This window comes from Dendropsophus ebraccatus, chromosome 14 (assembly GCF_027789765.1).
Source record: "Dendropsophus ebraccatus isolate aDenEbr1 chromosome 14, aDenEbr1.pat, whole genome shotgun sequence".
Taxonomy (NCBI): Eukaryota; Metazoa; Chordata; class Amphibia; order Anura; family Hylidae; genus Dendropsophus; species Dendropsophus ebraccatus.
In genome coordinates, this window is record NC_091467.1 from 2,595,039 (window position 1) to 2,610,644 (window position 15,606).

General features: G+C 39.2%; 1 long non-coding RNA gene across 2 annotated transcripts in view; it reads right to left on the reverse strand.

The window, feature by feature from the left end:
* Window positions 1-4,142: 4,142 nt before the first annotated feature.
* Window positions 4,143-15,606, reverse strand: part of LOC138773001 (uncharacterized) — a 126,087-nt gene continuing 114,623 nt past the window's right edge. The window contains exon 4 of one of the 2 annotated variants that reach the window (XR_011359862.1): window positions 4,143-4,387. This is a non-coding gene — a long non-coding RNA (uncharacterized lncRNA). Of the gene's footprint in view, window positions 4,424-15,606 lie in introns of both variants that reach the window. The other variant, XR_011359861.1, reaches the window with a different exon arrangement.

The following is a 15,606-nucleotide window of genomic DNA, read 5'->3' on the forward strand; positions in this document are numbered from 1 at the left end:
CACAGTGACATCACTACTCTCCATATATACATGTAACACACAGTGACATCACTACTCTCCATATATACATGTAACACACAGTGACATCACTACTCTCCATATATACATGTAACAGTGACATCACTACTCTCCATATATACATGTAACACAGTGACATCACTACTCTCCATATATACATGTAATACACAGTGACATCACTACTCTCCATATATACATGTAATACACAGTGACATCACTACTCTCCATATATACATGTAACAGTGACATCACTACTCTCCATATATACATGTAACACACAGTGACATCACTGCTCTCCATATATACATGTAACAGTGACATCACTACTCTATATATATACATGTAACAGTGACATCACTACTCTCCATATATACATGTAACACACAGTGACATCACTGCTCTCCATATATACATGTAACAGTGACATCACTACTCTATATATATACATGTAACACAGTGACATCACTACTCTCCATATATACATGTAACACAGTGACATCACTACTCTCCATATATACATGTAACACACAGTGACATCACTACTCTCCATATATACATGTAACACACAGTGACATCACTACTCTCCATATATACATGTAACAGTGACATCACTACTCTCCATATATACATGTAATACACAGTGACATCACTACTCTCCATATATACATGTAACACAGTGACATCACTACTCTCCATATATACATGTAATACACAGTGACATCACTACTCTCCATATATACATGTAACACACAGTGACATCACTACTCTCCATATATACATGTAACAGTGACATCACTACTCTATATATATACATGTAACACAGTGACATCACTACTCTCCATATATACATGTAACACAGTGACATCACTACTCTCCATATATACATGTAACAGTGACATCACTACTCTCCATATATACATGTAACACACAGTGACATCACTACTCTCCATATATACATGTAACAGTGACATTACTACTCTCCATATATACATGTAACACACAGTGACATCACTGCTCTCCATATATACATGTAATACACAGTGACATCACTACTCTATATATATACATGTAACAGTGACATCACTACTCTCCATATATACATGTAATACACAGTGACATCACTACTCTCCATATATACATGTAACAGTGACATCACTACTCTCCATATATACATGTAACAGTGACATCACTACTCTCCATATATACATGTTACAGTGACATCACTTCTCTCCATATATACATGTAATACACAGTGACATCACTACTCTCCATATATACATGTAACACAGTGACATCACTACTCTCCATATATACATGTAACAGTGACATCACTACTCTCCATATATACATGTAACAGTGACATCACTACTCTCCATATATACATGTAATACACAGTGACATCACTACTCTCCATATATACATGTAACAGTGACACCACTACTCTCCATATATACATGTAACAGTGACATCACTACTCTCCATATATACATGTAACAGTGACATCACTACTCTCCATATATACATGTAACACAGTGACATCACTACTCTCCATATATACATGTAACACAGTGACATCACTACTCTCCATATATACATGTAACAGTGACATCACTACTCTCCATATATACATGTAACACAGTGACATCACTACTCTCCATATATACATGTAACACACAGTGACATCACTACTCTCCATATATACATGTAACAGTGACATCACTACTCTCCATATATACATGTAACAGTGACATCACTACTCTCCATATATACATGTAACAGTGACATCACTACTCTCCATATATACATGTAACACACAGTGACATCACTACTCTCCATATATACATGTAATACACAGTGACATCACTACTCTCCATATATACATGTAACAGTGACATCACTACTCTCCATATATACATGTAACAGTGACATCACTACTCTCCATATATACATGTAACAGTGACATCACTACTCTCCATATATACATGTAACACACAGTGACATCACTACTCTCCATATATACATGTAACAGTGACATCACTACTCTCCATATATACATGTAACAGTGACATCACTACTCTCCATATATACATGTAACACACAGTGACATCACTGCTCTCCATATATACATGTAACACACAGTGACATCACTGCTCTCCTGTTACTATAGACAGTAGGGATCATCCTGTTACTATAGACAGTAGGGATCATCCTGTAACTGTTATAGACAGTAAGAAGCATCCTGTTACTATAGACAGTAGGGATCATCCTGTAATTGTTATAGACAGTAGGGATCATCCTGTTACTATAGACAGTAGGGATCGTCCTGTTACTGTTATAGACAGTAGGGATCATCCTGTTACTATAGACAGTAGGGATCGTCCTGTTACTGTTATAGACAGTAGGGATCATCCTGTTACTATAGACAGTAGGGATCATCCTGTAACTGTTATAGACAGTAGGAAGCATCCTGTTACTATAGACAGTAGGGATCATCCTGTAACTGTTATAGACAGTAGGGAGCATCCTGTAAGGGTTAGAGACAGTAGGGATCATCCTGTTACTATAGACAGTAGGGATCATCCTGTTACTATAGACAGTAGGGATCATCCTGTTACTATAGACAGTAGCGATCATCCTGTAACTGTTATAGACAGTAGGGATCATCCTGTAACTGTTATAGACAATAGGGATCATCCTGTAACTGTTATAGACAGTAAGGCGCATCCTGTAAGGGTTATAGACAGTAGGGATCATCCTGTTACTATAGACAGTAGGGATCATCCTGTAACTGTTATAGACAGTTGGGATCATCCTGTTACTATAGACAGTAGGGATCATCCTGTAACTGTTATAGACAGTAGGGATCATCCTGTTACTATAGACAGTAGGGATCATCCTGTTACTGTTAGAGACAGTAGGGATCATCCTGTAACTGTTATAGACAGTAGGGATCATCCTGTTACTATAGACAGTAGGGATCATCCTGTAACTGTTATAGACAGTAGGGATCATCCTGTTACTATAGACAGTAGGGATCATCCTGTTACTGTTAGAGACAGTAGGGATCATCCTGTTACTGTTAGAGACAGTAGGGATCATCCTGTTACTGTTAGAGACAGTTGGGATCATCCTGTTACTATAGACAGTAGGGATCATCCTGTAACTGTTATAGACAGTAGGGATCATCCTGTTACTATAGACAGTAGGGATCATCCTGTTACTATAGACAGTAGGGATCATCCTGTAACTGTTATAGACAGTAGGAAGCATCCTGTTACTATAGACAGTAGGGATCATCCTGTAACTGTTATAGACAGTAGGGAGCATCCTGTAAGGGTTATAGACAGTAGGGATCATCCTGTTACTATAGACAATAGGGATCATCCTGTTACTATAGACAGTAGCGATCATCCTGTAACTGTTATATACAGTAAGGCGCATCCTGTAAGGGTTATAGACAGTAGGGATCATCCTGTTACTATAGACAGTAGGGATCATCCTGTAACTGTTATAGACAGTAGGGATCATCCTGTAACTGTTATAGACAGTAAGGATCATCCTGTTACTGTTATAGACAGTAGGGATCATCCTGTTACTGTTATAGACAGTTAGGATCATCCTGTTACTATAGACAGTAGGGATCATCCTGTAACTGTTATAGACAGTAGGGATCATCCTGTTACTATAGACAGTAGGGATCATCCTGTTACTGTTAGAGACAGTAGGGATCATCCTGTAACTGTTATAGACAGTAGGGATCATCCTGTTACTATAGACAGTAGGGATCATCCTGTAACTGTTTAGACAGTAGGGATCATCCTGTTACTATAGACAGTAGGGATCATCCTGTTACTGTTAGAGACAGTAGGGATCATCCTGTTACTGTTAGAGACAGTAGGGATCATCCTTTTACTGTTATAGACAGTAGGGATCATCCTGTTACTATAGACAGTAGGGATCATCCTGTTACTATAGACAGTAGGGATCATCCTGTAACTGTTATAGACAGTAGGGATCATCCTGTTACTGTTAGAGACAGTAGGGATCATTCTGTTACTGTTATACACAGTGGTGCCTTGGATTAGGAGCATAATACGCTCCCGGACACTAATGCACCCGCATCCGAATTCAGCGGCAGTGAAGATCTCGGGCCGGTAGTATCTTTTCTCACTCAGGCCGTTCCGTGACCCGGCCATGTCACGGAACAGCTGATCTCTTCCGCCATATGAACATGGCCATAAAGTGTTTTTGTATCTTGCAGTTGCTGCCGTTTGATTTCGTTGCTTTGCCTCCTTAGCTCAGGCTTGGTTCCTGAAGTCGGTGGCGGTCATCGTGCCTGGGTAGACGTTGTCGGTGAATACACCACTTCCTGCGGGGCATACAGCAGCTGATAAGTACTGGAAAACTGGAGATAATAAAATAGAAGTAATTTACAAATCTGTACAACTTTCTGGCACCAGGTGATTTGAAAGAAGAAAACATTTTTTTTACCAGAGTGCCACTTTAACAAGGTTTAATGGGCAAATGTAATGCTGGGTTTACACTGAGCGATAATTCGCCCAATCATACGATTAACGATTTCTAAGTAACTATTTTTCTTTTATAACGATTAGTGTTTAGATGGAACGACATATCATACAGAAAATTCGTTTTCCGATCGTTTTGCGATCGCTTAAGCCTATCTCGCACATAGGTAAAATCAGTGAACGACTGTTTACACGGAACGATCGGCGAATTTAAGAACAAGTTTAAAGATCAAAATGAACGATTTCTCGCTCGTCGTTTGATCGTTCGCTGCGTTTACACCATCAATTATCGTTTGAATTTGATCGTTATCGTGCAAATTTGCACGATAATCGTTCCGTGTAAACCCAGCGTAACACCTTAAAATTGTCTGGAGGACCCCTTTAAATCCCAAGTATATTTCTGTAGCAGAAACCGTGGAGGCCGAGCTTTGGATTTGCAGCCACTATGTATTTCAGTGATAGGCACTGAAATAAGAAGCATGGTACCGTCCTGCACACGTCTGCAGGGAGTTCCCTATAGCTCTTACATGCGGGTGCAGGATCAGTGATGTACAGGACGCGGAGTGTGTGAACAGGCCCCAATACACATGAAATCTATTGGTGTCATACTCCGTCCCCACGGTGCACTACATCACACAGATCTGCAGAATTTGTCACCTTGGTGAGTGGACTGTATATACTGGAGCCTCCTGGATGTGATTGTGTCTCCAGCTGCTGCCCCCCCCCCCCAGTGGCCAGGAAGGGGTTAATGCAGAACAGGTGATGAAACTCCTGAGGATCTCTGAAGCTTCTGATGCAACACGATCCAGGAAGGGGGGATGTGTAATCCCCTTAGACCTGACTGTAAATTTAGTAACAGGGTGGAGGGTGTTGTTTACAGGTGAGAACACTTAAAGGGTTCCATCATGGCCGCCTGCAGCGTGGGTCCCCGTATAGAGGGGATTGTGTGGGAATGTGTCTGTAGATCACCGGACGCAGCGGTGACGGCCACGGTCAGGACACGGAGAAGAAGACTTCGGGTACAAACACACACACAAATTAGATCTAAATAACTGAACACAGCATCAAGTCTTCACCATCAAATCTGCTGCAGATCTGCTGCGTATACTGCGTATCTGCTGCGTATCTGCTGCGTATACAGTGTGTGTGTTTGTACCCTTAAAGTAAAAATATCACCTGGAGGAAACCGGTTCCGCTGGTTGTGTATCCGAGCGGCGGGTGCTGCCAAAACAGGGAGTATTATCATATCCCGAATGTGTGTCAGGAGTCTGCCCGGCTAGGAGAGGAACGCCACCCACTTAAAGGGACGCACACACAATATCACAGAAGCCAAGATGGGGGCAGTGTGTTTATAAAGACCCCAGATACTGACATTTCTGTATTATTTATGGTTATGTAGCCATATTCCTGTATTATTTATGGTTATGTAGCCATATTCCTGTATTATTTATGGTTATGTAGCCATATTCCTGTATTCTTTATGGTTATGTAGCCATATTCCTGTATTGTATATGGTTATGTAGCCATATTCCTGTATTCTTTATGGTTATGTAGCCATATTCCTGTATTGTATATGGTTATGTAGCCATATTCCTGTATTGTATATGGTTATGTAGCCATATTCCTGTATTGTATATGGTTATGTAGCCATATTCCTGTATTGTATATGGTTATGTAGCCATATTCCTGTATTGTATATGGTTATGTAGCCATATTCCTGTATTATTTATGGTTATGTAGCCATATTCCTGTATTCTTTATGGTTATGTAGCCATATTCCTGTATTGTATATGGTTATGTAGCCATATTCCTGTATTGTATATGGTTATGTAGCCATATTCCTGTATTGTATATGGTTATGTAGCCATATTCCTGTATTGTATATGGTTATGTAGCCATATTCCTGTATTATTTATGGTTATGTAGCCATATTCCTGTATTCTTTATGGTTATGTAGCCATATTCCTGTATTGTATATGGTTATGTAGCCATATTCCTGTATTCTTTATGGTTATGTAGCCATATTCCTGTATTGTATATGGTTATGTAGCCATATTCCTGTATTCTTTATGGTTATGTAGCCATATTCCTGTATTGTATATGGTTATGTAGCCATATTCCTGTATTGTATATGGTTATGTAGCCATATTCCTGTATTATTTATGGTTATGTAGCCATATTCCTGTATTGTATATGGTTATGTAGCCATATTCCTGTATTCTTTATGGTTATGTAGCCATATTCCTGTATTCTTTATGGTTATGTAGCCATATTCCTGTATTGTATATGGTTATGTAGCCATATTCCTGTATTGTATATGCTTATGTAGCCATATTCCTGTATTATTTATGGTTATGTAGCCATATTACTGTATTCTTTATGGTTATGTAGCCATATTCCTGTATTCTTTATGGTTATGTAGCCATATTCCTGTATTATTTATGGTTATGTAGCCATATTCCTGTAGTCTTTATGGTTATGTAGCCATATTCCTGTATTCTTTATGGTTATGTAGCCATATTCCTGTATTGTATATGGTTATGTAGCCATATTCCTGTATTGTATATGGTTATGTAGCCATATTCCTGTATTCTTTATGGTTATGTAGCCATATTCCTGTATTCTTTATGGTTATGTAGCCATATTCCTGTATTGTATATGGTTATGTAGCCATATTCCTGTATTGTATATGGTTATGTAGCCATATTCCTGTATTATTTATGGTTATGTAGCCATATTCCTGTATTGTATATGGTTATGTAGCCATATTCCTGTATTCTTTATGGTTATGTAGCCATATTCCTGTATTCTTTATGGTTATGTAGCCATATTCCTGTATTGTATATGGTTATGTAGCCATATTCCTGTATTGTATATGGTTATGTAGCCATATTCCTGTATTGTATATGGTTATGTAGCCATATTCCTGTATTGTATATGGTTATGTAGCCATATTCCTGTATTGTATATGGTTATGTAGCCATATTCCTGTATTGTATATGGTTATGTAGCCATATTCCTGTATTGTATATGGTTATGTAGCCATATTCCTGTATTGTATATGGTTATGTAGCCATATTCCTGTATTGTATATGGTTATGTAGCCATATTCCTGTATTGTATATGGTTATGTAGCCATATTCCTGTATTGTATATGGTTATGTAGCCATATTCCTGTATTGTATATGCTTATGTAGCCATATTCCTGTATTGTATATGCTTATGTAGCCATATTCCTGTATTATTTATGGTTATGTAGCCATATTCCTGTAGTCTTTATGGTTATGTAGCCATATTCCTGTATTCTTTATGGTTATGTAGCCATATTCCTGTATTGTATATGGTTATGTAGCCATATTCCTGTATTCTTTATGCTTATGTAGCCATATTCCTGTATTGTATATGGTTATGTAGCCATATTCCTGTATTGTATATGGTTATGTAGCCATATTCCTGTATTCTTTATGCTTATGTAGCCATATTCCTGTATTGTATATGGTTATGTAGCCATATTCCTGTATTCTTTATGCTTATGTAGCCATATTCCTGTATTGTATATGCTTATGTAGCCATATTTCTGTAGTCTTTATGGTTATGTAGCCATATTCCTGTATTGTATATGGTTATGTAGCCATATTCCTGTATTGTATATGGTTATGTAGCCATATTCCTGTATTGTATATGGTTATGTAGCCATATTCCTGTATTGTATATGGTTATGTAGCCATATTCCTGTATTCTTTATGGTTATGTAGCCATATTCCTGTATTGTATATGGTTATGTAGCCATATTCCTGTATTGTATATGGTTATGTAGCCATATTCCTGTATTCTTTATGGTTATGTAGCCATATTCCTGAATTGTATATGGTTATGTAGCCATTATCCTGTATTGTATATGGTTATGTAGCCATATTCCTGTATTGTATATGGTTATGTAGCCATATTCCTGTATTGTATATGGTTATGTAGCCATATTCCTGTATTGTATATGGTTATGTAGCCATATTCCTGTATTGTATATGGTTATGTAGCCATATTCCTGTATTGTATATGGTTATGTAGCCATATTCCTGTATTGTATATGGTTATGTAGCCATATTCCTGTATTGTATATGGTTATGTAGCCATATTCCTGTATTGTATATGGTTATGTAGCCATATTCCTGTATTCTTTATGGTTATGTAGCCATATTCCTGAATTGTATATGGTTATGTAGCCATATTCCTGTATTGTATATGGTTATGTAGCCATATTCCTGTATTCTTTATGGTTATGTAGCCATATTCCTGAATTGTATATGGTTATGTAGCCATATTCCTGTATTGTATATGGTTATGTAGCCATATTCCTGTATTGTATATGGTTATGTAGCCATATTCCTGTATTCTTTATGGTTATGTAGCCATATTCCTGTATTGTATATGGTTATGTAGCCATATTCCTGTATTCTTTATGGTTATGTAGCCATATTCCTGTATTGTATATGGTTATGTAGCCATATTCCTGTATTCTTTATGGTTATGTAGCCATATTCCTGTATTGTATATGGTTATGTAGCCATATTCCTGTATTATTTATGGTTATGTAGCCATATTCCTGTATTCTTTATGGTTATGTAGCCATATTCCTGTATTGTATATGGTTATGTAGCCATATTCCTGTATTCTTTATGGTTATGTAGCCATATTCCTGTATTGTATATGGTTATGTAGCCATATTCCTGTATTGTATATGGTTATGTAGCCATATTCCTGTATTGTATATGGTTATGTAGCCATATTCCTGTATTCTTTATGGTTATGTAGCCATATTCCTGTATTGTATATGGTTATGTAGCCATATTCCTGTATTATTTATGGTTATGTAGCCATATTCCTGTATTGTATATGGTTATGTAGCCATATTCCTGTATTCTTTATGGTTATGTAGCCATATTCCTGTATTGTATATGGTTATGTAGCCATATTCCTGTATTGTATATGGTTATGTAGCCATATTCCTGTATTGTATATGGTTATGTAGCCATATTCCTGTATTGTATATGGTTATGTAGCCATATTCCTGTATTGTATATGGTTATGTAGCCATATTCCTGTATTGTATATGGTTATGTAGCCATATTCCTGTATTATTTATGGTTATGTAGCCATATTCCTGTATTATTTATGGTTATGTAGCCATATTCCTGTATTCTTTATGGTTATGTAGCCATATTCCTGTAGTCTTTATGGTTATGTAGCCATATTCCTGTATTCTTTATGGTTATGTAGCCATATTCCTGTATTGTATATGGTTATGTAGCCATATTCCTGTATTGTATATGATTATGTAGCCATATTCCTGTAGTCTTTATGGTTATGTAGCCATATTCCTGTAGTCTTTATGGTTATGTAGCCATATTCCTGTATTGTATATGATTATGTAGCCATATTCCTGTATTCTTTATGGTTATGTAGCCATATTCCTGTAGTCTTTATGGTTATGTAGCCATATTCCTGTATTCTTTATGGTTATGTAGCCATATTCCTGTATTGTATATGGTTATGTAGCCATATTCCTGTAGTCTTTATGGTTATGTAGCCATATTTTTGTATTATTTATGGTTACCTAGCCATATTACCTCCCATCTTGTGACAGGGCAGATTTGGGCGCTTCCACCTCTGCACTGGTCGTCCAGCTCTCCCTGTGCCCCTATAGAGAGGTCACTGTGTATGTGAGTGACTATGAGCGCTGTCACTGTGCAGAGGAGCCGGGACAGGAAGGAATTCCATACATGAACCATCACAGGCAGAACAGGACCGGCCAGGCAGGATATTCAGCATTACATCCATCATCATTACTTATAGATGTGACTGCAATACCAGCGCTGAGCACAGGGGGCGACGTCTCCTACAAACAGGAAGAGAAGCTGCAGATGGTCCGACTAATGGAGGTGACACAAGAGATCTGTAACCGAAAGGAGGAACCGCCAGGCAGAAGAGCCGCATCTGTATCCACGCCTTCAATGAAAGGCTTAGATACACTGCTCAAAAGACAGTATCACCCCAAGGAGACGGGAACACATGAGAGGATTAGATACAGCAGTTTAACTTTTGCAGGAAAAAAATTACCCCAATTATTCACAGGCTATATCCATATACTATATACCATGGACTGTATCCATATACCATATACTATAGGCTGTATCCATATACTATATACTATAGGCTGTATCCATATACCATATACCATAGGCTGTATCCATATACTATATACCATGGACTGTATCCATATACCATATACTATAGGCTGTATCCATATACTATATACCATGGACTGTATCCATATACCATAGGCTGTATCCATATACCATATACTATAGGCTGTATCCATATACTATATACCATGGACTGTATCCATATACCATATACTATAGGCTGTATCCATATACTATATACTATAGGCTGTATCCATATACCATATACCATAGGCTGTATCCATATACTATATACCATGGACTGTATCCATATACCATATACTATAGGCTGTATCCATATACTATATACTATAGGCTGTATCCATATACCATATACTATAGGCTGTATCCATATACTATATACCATGGACTGTATCCATATACCATATACTATAGGCTGTATCCATATACCATATACTATAGGCTGTATCCATATACCATATACTATAGGCTGTATCCATATACCATATACCACAGGCTGTATCCATATACCATATACTATAGGCTGTATCCATATACCATATACCACAGGCTGTATCCATATACCATATACTATAGGCTGTATCCATATACTATATACTATAGGCTGTATCCATATACCATATACTATAGGCTGTATCCATATACTAAAGGCTGTATCCATATACCATATACCACAGGATGTATCCATATACCATATACTATAGGCTGTATCCATATACTATATACTATAGGCTGTATCCATATACCATATACTATAGGCTGTATCCATATACCATATACCATGGACTGTATCCATATACCATATACTATAGGCTGTATCCATATACTATAGGCTGTATCCATATACTATAGGCTGTATCCATATACCATATACTATAGGCTGTATCCATATACCATATACCATGGACTGTATCCATATACCATATACTATAGGCTGTATCCATATACCATATACTATAGGCTGTATCCATATACCATATACTATAGGCTGCATCCATATACCATATACTATAGGCTGCATCCATATACCATATACTATAGGCTGTATCCATATACCATATACTATAGGCTGTATCCATATACCATATACTATAGGCTGCATCCATATACCATATACTATAGGCTGTATCCATATACTATAGGCTGTATCCATATACCATATACTATAGGCTGTATCCATATACCATATACTATAGGCTGTATCCATATACTATATACTATAGGCTGTATCCATATACCATATACCACAGGCTGTATCCATATACCATATACTATAGGCTGTATCCATATACCATATACCACAGGCTGTATCCATATACCATAGGCTGTATCCATATACTATAGGCTGTATCCATATACTATAGGCTGTATCCATATACCATATACTATAGGCTGTATCCATATACCATATACCATGGACTGTATCCATATACCATATACTATAGGCTGCATCCATATACTATAGGCTGTATCCATATACTATAGGCTGTATCCATATACCATATACTATAGGCTGTATCCATATACCATATACTATAGGCTGCATCCATATACCATATACTATAGGCTGTATCCATATACTATAGGCTGTATCCATATACCATATACCATGGGCTGTATCCATATACCATATACTATAGGCTGCATCCATATACCATATACTATAGGCTGTATCCATATACTATATACTATAGGCTGTATCCATATACTATAGGCTGTATCCATATACCATATACCACAGGATGTATCCATATACCATATACTATAGGCTGTATCCATATACCATATACCATAGGCTGTATCCATATACCATATACTATAGGCTGTATCCATATACCATATACCACAGGCTGTATCCATATACTATAGGCTGTATCCATATACTATAGGCTGTATCCATATACTATAGGCTGTATCCATATACCATATACTATAGGCTGTATCCATATACCATATACCATGGGCTGTATACATATACCATAGGCTGTATCCATATACCATATACTATAGGCTGTATCCATATACCATATACCACAGGATGTATCCATATACCATATACTATAGGCTGTATCCATATACCATATACCACAGGATGTATCCATATACCATATACTATAGGCTGTATCCATATACCATATACTATAGGCTGTATCCATATACCATATGCTGTATCCATATATTATATACCATAGGCTGTATCCATATACTATAGGCTGTATCCATATACCATATGCTGTATCCATATATTATATACCATAGGCTGTATCCATATACTATAGGCTGTATCCTTATACTATAGGCTGTATCCATATACCATATACTATAGGCTGTATCCATATACCATATACCACAGGATGTATCCATATACCATATACTATAGGCTGTATCCATATACCATATACTATAGGCTGTATCCATATACCATATACCACATAGGCTGTAAGTTCCCTCATCACAATCAGCAATAACTGATGGCTCTTCCTGTGCTTCTCTCCTCCGCACAGTCCGGACTGTGCAGATCTCCTCCTGTGCAGAGTACAGGCTTTATATAATGTAGCATCAGAGAGTCTGATAATCCGGCACATTTATGGGGAATGTCACAGACCTAGAGGCAGCGGGGAGACCTGATAAATCGCTTGTGCGGCTGATAATCCGCCCGTATAAAAGTGGCAGCAATCAGTGAGGAGCGGGGGAATGCCTGATCCTTGGCTGGTCGCACCTTTTGTGCTTCTTCTAAATCTATTGCTATCGGCTGCACATCTCCCCATGTAAACATCTAAACGGCCACACAGATCACACGGCCATGGATCCTGCCGCCCGGCTGTTTGGTTCTTTGTGTCTTCTAAAGTCCCTGCAAGCGACAGTGCTCAACTGTGGCCATGGATTGTGAGGTCAGCCGGAGACTGGTTTATAGCAAAGAAGCCTTATTCCGGGGTTATAGATCCTATACAGATCTGATAATCCAGAAGGTGTGATAATCTGGCATCTATCAGGCTCCGTTATTACCCGATTAGATATAATCCATATTGATTATCGATCAGTTAGTTGGAGACAGTCAGAGGCTCCAGGCCGCTAACACTGAGCCCTTCTTGTGAAATAATTCTGAGTAATTCTACATGGAAACAGGAAGCGAGAGGAGAACCGACCGCTCGCTCGGTCAACTATATAGTTCTGATGAAAAACTGAACTTTGCTGTATTCCTGGTTTAGTCACATAAAGTGATCAGGGCAGGTGTCCTGTAGGTGGCGTGTCACCTGTTATCGTGTATGGACATTTGGCGGGCTGACCCCCATCCTGAGAGCAGGGGTCTTCAGTGACTGACGGCTATCCCCATCAGTCCCATAGAACTATAGAAAGGACTCTGCGCTGCTCCATTAGGAACTTGTGGCCCCTGTTGTCTAGGATTTAGGATATATGCCATAGAATGGTCAGTAAGTCATGTTCACACCTAGGACAGACTCTTAGGTTATCTGCACCTTGTATACAGCTCCACCTTGGTTATTGCCCCCCCACTGAGGTAGACATCTGACGGGGCCCTGTGTCTGAAGACTAATAGGGGCCACATTCTGTAATCTGGCTGTTTCATGATGATGGCTTCTTCCTGGCAGTCACTTGCAGTACCCCTTCTCACCACTGTGGCAGTATACTCTTCCCATAGGCATGCCATAATCTAGGACTGTGTGAGATCTCTGCTTGCGGTACAATATCATCCTCTCCATCTGGTTCTTACACTGGAGTCTTCACAACTTTGTATTTGTGCCAGTGTTTCCTTCATCCCGTGTGAAGTGGGAGGCCGGGATCACTCAGGTCTATGGGCCGTGTGGCTAGTGTTTGCCTGTATGACTGGTGGCCAGTGCATTCATTCACCATTCAGCTCCCAGTGAACTCCAGCTTCTGGGATTCTAATCACTTCCCTGTCTGGGGGAGCAGATGGCAGCTGCATTTCTGCACAGGGAGTTTGACTATGTAAATGAGAGTGGCGGAGCAGCCATCGTTCATCAAGTCACATAAAAGCACCTGATAAGTCCCTGTTGCTTGGCAGTCAGTTTAGCTCCAGGGCACATTTGTTTTCCCTATGTGGGAACTTCCATCAGAGGAGCTCAAAGGTTTACAGTCACTGCAAGCGGCGACTAGGACTGGAAGACTTCTTATGGTTTTCTTAGATATCTGTGATGTGAGCCCACCAAAAAGCAGTCCCATAATATCTTGTGTTTTGGAGGTATGCCGACTCATTGTCAGCTCTCCAAAGACATTCCATTGGGTTCAGGGCTCCAGAGACGTCCCACTGGGTTCAGGGCTCCAGAGATGTCCCACTGGGTTCAGGGCTCCAGAGACATCCCACTGGGTTCAGGGCTCCAAACCAAAGACATTCCATTGGGTTCAGGGCTCCAGAGACATCCCACTGGGTTCAGGGCTCCAAACCAAAGACATTCCATTGGGTTCAGGGCTCCAGAGACATCCCACTGGGTTCAGGGCTCCAAACCAAAGACATTCCATTGGGTTCAGGGCTCCAGAGACATCCCACTGGGTTCAGGGCTCCAAACCAAAGATATTCCATTGGGTTCAGGGCTCCAGAGACATCCCACTGGGTTCAGGGCTCCAGAGACATCCCACTGGGTTCAGGGCTCCAGAGACGTCCCACTGGCTTCAGGGCTCCAGAGACGTCCCACTGGGTTCAGGGCTCCAGAGATGTCCCACTGGGTTCAGGGCTCCAGAGATGTTCCACTGGGTTCAGGGCTCCAGAGATGTCCCACTGGTTTCAGGGCTCCAGAGATGTCCCACTGGTTTCAGGGCTCCAGAGATGTCCCACTGGGTTCAGGGCTCCAGAGATGTTCCACTGG